Here is a 4,806-nt window from a genome sequence, read left to right as displayed (position 1 = left end):
GCTGCTAGTTAAGGTTGTTTGGTTAGGAACAACTTATATTAAGTTTTTTTTTTTTTTTAAGTGAGATAAAAAGGACACTAAAATTTTGAGATAACTCATATATTTTATTATCATAAAATATGAAATAAGTTCATTCTAAAATTAATCTCAAGATTAGTTATTCCTATTTTTTTTTCTTTATAAACCCTGTAAAATTTGCAGCCACTATCTTATAATGCATGCTTTGTAAATTTACTCCTATACAATAATTTACAAATCACATAAATAATGTAAATTGTACTAAAAGGATTCAATAAGATGAATTCTGATTGAAAATATTATTGGTCAGAGAAGTTTATGGAGGCAATTGTAGGCGTTTGGCATAAATTTTAGTACTTAGTTTTTTTCTTTGTTTAAAATTATGAAGTTGGGATTAAAAAATAAATTGTATTTAGTTATATATTTTTTTTCAAAGATACTTTATTCGTAATTTATGAAGGTGATTCGTAATTTATGAAGATGAAGTAGGAAATTATGCATATTTGAGATTCAACTCTAAATTGAATTTGAGATTATTATTAACAAATACTAATTTGGAAGTAAAGTAAAATATTACTATTTTAAAAATAAAATTGAATAATTTTCATAGCGAAACGAACCTTTAATTATACAGAGTCTAATTATTAATACATTAATTAATTTATTTTTATTCTAAATAAAATAATACTACAATAGCTCATAATTCATACATATTAAAATTTTAGTTATGTTAAATTATGGAAAGATATCTCTTGCGTGATATGCTAAATTTTATACAAAAAAATTATTAAATATAATATTAATCATATTAATTTTAATACATGAATAATTTCTTAAACAATGATTGAAAAAAAACTAGTCCACCTGTCTCATTTTACGTGGTTTGTGTGTACTTGGCATATCCCTTAAAAAACTTTAATTAGAGGAATATTTTATTAAATTAATCTTAATAATGATATTTTAAAATTTTAAATTTGACTATAACAAGTATTATTTTATTTAGTTATTCAAGGGCGGTGTTTTGTTAATGTTTATAATTTCAGCTAGACAGATTATAGTGCTACCCCGTAGTTTTTGTTTTTGTTATTCTATTGGTGTCATTTCATCTTTTTTTTTTTAAATTTTATTTTTATTTTGTCTTTTTATATTGTGTTATGTCTTCAACGATCTATCAGAAATAACCTTTCTCCTTCATTGAAGATAGTAGTATGAACTGTATTCACTTTACCTTCCTCAAATTCACGAATTGCGTATACTTTATTCTCCTCAAATTCATTTTATGAAATTATACTAAATATGTTATTATTGTTGTTATTTAATATCAAGAGCGCTACGATAAAAAAAGAGAGAAAACTATTTTGATTTGCAAAAATAAGACAAATTGAAAGCTATTTTTGCCTAAACTATTTTGATTTACAAAACTATTTATTTTTAATATATGAGTCACGTAAAATAAAAGGAGGAGTAAGTTGGCCGGCACTAAATTGAAAGCTCACATTAGGATTGGTCGATGGAGATACCCAATATATGGAGGTCAAATGGATAATTGAGTATCCCTATTGGAAAAAACAATAGTAAATGTGTTGCACATGCTCAATTAGTCAAATATTTCTTTGGTTGGTTTTTAATTGTCATATTTTAATTTGACTCACTTATTAAAAAAAAAAAATTATTGATATCATTATTTTATTATAATACCCTTGTTTAGATAATATTTATTATTATATATTAAAATTAATTTGGAGAAAAAGTAATTAATGTTAAGGATTAAATAGAAAAATAAAAATTGATTTTTCTTGATATGTCAAAAATGACAAGTAAAAATAAAAATTCTATTAGAAAATAAGCAATAAATAAAAGTGAATGAAGAGAATATATGTAATATACAATTCAACGAAATACATGCTATTCACATTTAATATAGGTATTGGGCACTTTTGGCTTCGAACAAATGAAAAGAAATTATTGTATTTTAATATGTTTACTTTTATTGAAATTTAACTACGAGATGGCATGATTAACTCATTATTTAGTTGCGCCGTAAAATTATTTCTCATTCATTTTAATATAAACTAATCTGAATCAATTTGTAATTAGATTGTAAAAGTTTTATATATGAGAATATCAATCATATAGGATTTTGAGTTTTGCCTGCAAAATAATGTAAAAAAAAATGTGATTTAACATATTGAACTGAAAAACTACTTACCGATAAAAAATAGGATTGCCAAGTGTTCACTCTTAAGCTAGCGCTTGGTTACAGATTTCGAATCTTTGAAAAATTATCATTAATATATTTATTTGGTAATAAAATTTAATTAGGTTTTAAAAACTTTTTTTAAAAAATAAAATATTGTCCGTTTTCGAAAGAAATTTTACTTTCACTCATGAAATTTCAAAAAAAAAAAAAATTTAAGTAAAATACATGCCTAAACAAAAACTTTTCAAAAGGTTACACTTGAAAAACTCAAATTTTAACTTCAGCATTTTTTATGTTTTGAATTTGTACTATGCAAATATTCTTTAGGTAACTTATATAAATCCCTGAATCTTTAACTGATATTACATAAAATTTCGACTATTTTATTAATTACATTTTATCTCCCTTTTTTAAAATGATGATACATATGTTATACGGTGATACATATAAAAAAGTGATACATTTGAAACTGACTAGATATTTATTTAAGAAAGTAACAAATTTTCTTTTATTCTGTTGAGTAAATCACGCACAATCAATTACACAATGAATTAATGAGATTCAAAAAAAAATTCTAATACCCTTCAACTTGTCTGCTACTAATACATTTCGTCTATGTTAGGTATAGTTGACGAGTGCCATGCTGAAGTTTCATTCTCATATGCGTTCCAAGTCAGTCGGTAGTGACAATGGTTCTGCTATTACTCCGCCCAAGTTGCATGTGAACATAAGCCTTTCGTAGTCCTTACTAAAGCATACGTGGTTTAATTTCTTCATCTTCATCACAGAATCCACCAACCCAGTAGATGTCTTCTCCAATAATGGCCTACCCTCCTGTCAAATCACCTTCGTTAATTATGTGATTTTTTTAGTAGGCTGTTATGGGAATTTCTGGTAGTGAGTGGGTCGTTTTTTGAAATGTATCACCCATTAACAACATATGAATCACCCAATAATTGATGACGCTGGTGGGATGGTTTTTTCGGTAGGCTGTTATGGGAATTTTCGGTGGTGAGGGGGTTGTTTTTTGAAATGTATCACTCATTAACAACATATGAATCACCCAATAATTGATGACGCCGGTGGGGTATTTTTTTTGGTAGGCTGTTATGGGAATTTTCGGTGGTGAGTGGGTTGTTTTTTAAAATGTATCACCTATTAACAGCATATGAATCACCCAATAATTGATGACGCCGGTGGGGTGGTTTTTTTGGTAGGCTGTTATGGGAATTTTCGGTGGTGAGTGGGTCTTTTTTTAGTGGACCGGCATTGGTTCACCGGAACAGTGAGGTACGGTGATGGGGGTGACTGCTCCGTTTTTAGATACAGTGTGAACAAAATATATCACTGATTAATAACATATGAATCACCCAATAATTGAAATAAATAACTGTATCTTCCATATGAATCACCATAATACCATATGTATCACCCATTAAAATCATACAAACTGTATATATCATATGGATCACCATAATATTCATATAATGATATCATATTTATTAGTACCGGAGTCAGAATTTTCACCAAGGGGGTTCATAAGTGAACATACAAACTAATCGAAGTCGGTCCGACATCTACTATATATACATAAAAAATAATTTTAACCATGTATATATATTATAATTTTTCATCAAAGGGGGTTCGGATGAACTCCCATCATACATGTAGCTCCGTCCTTGATATTTATCATTCATATGAATCACCATTAAAGGATAAACAAGTATGAATAACTAAATAAATTTATATATGTATCGACCAATTTTTAAAAAAAAAAAAATGAAAGAGATTTTAGGAGAGAAAATTGTGGAAAAAAAATAGTTGCATCTGTTAATGGGGGAGAAAAACTTAGGAAGGAAGATGATTTAATTGATAATAATTAGAGAAGGAAATCTTTGAAAAAAAAATATCTTGAATGAGTTAATGGTGGAGTAAATATAGGAAGTGGGGGGTTTTGTTGATATGTATCAAAAGTAAAATTGAAAATCGAAATTTTTACGTAAATTTTAAAAAAGTAAGGGATATTGAGTAATATAGTCTCTTGAGTCTAAAGAGTTCAGGTTGAGTAGGAGCAAGACAGAGTATTTGGAATGCAAGTTTAATGACGTGAGACTGGAGAATGAGGTGGTAGTGAAGTTGGAATCACAGGTGGTATGTAAGAGGGATAGTTTCAAGTATCTCGGGTCCGTGATTCAGGCGGTGAGATTGACGAGGATGTCTCCCGCCGTATTGGGGCGGGATGGATGAAGTGGAAGCTCGCTTCGGGGGTGTTGTGTGATAAGAAGGTACCGCCCAAGCTTAAAGGCAAATTCTATAGGGTGGCAGTTCGTCCAGCCATGTTGTATGGAGCGGAGTGTTGGCCAGTTAAAAACTTTCACATTCAAAAAATGAAGGTGGCGGAAATGTGGATGTTGCGCTGGATGTGTGGGCTGACTAAGGGGGATAGAGTTCGGAATGAGACTATCAGGGAGAAGGTTGGTGTGACTCCAGTGGAGAATAAGATGCGGGAAGTCCAATTGAGATGGTCTGGACACGTGATGAGGAGGGGCATGGATGCCCCGGTTTGTAGGTGTGAGAGGCTAGCTTTG

Source organism: Capsicum annuum, chromosome 9 (genome assembly GCF_002878395.1).
Source record: "Capsicum annuum cultivar UCD-10X-F1 chromosome 9, UCD10Xv1.1, whole genome shotgun sequence".
In the NCBI taxonomy this organism is placed as follows: domain Eukaryota; kingdom Viridiplantae; phylum Streptophyta; class Magnoliopsida; order Solanales; family Solanaceae; genus Capsicum; species Capsicum annuum.
The sequence above is the reverse complement of the archived record's forward strand: the minus strand, read 5'-3'. Positions refer to the sequence as shown.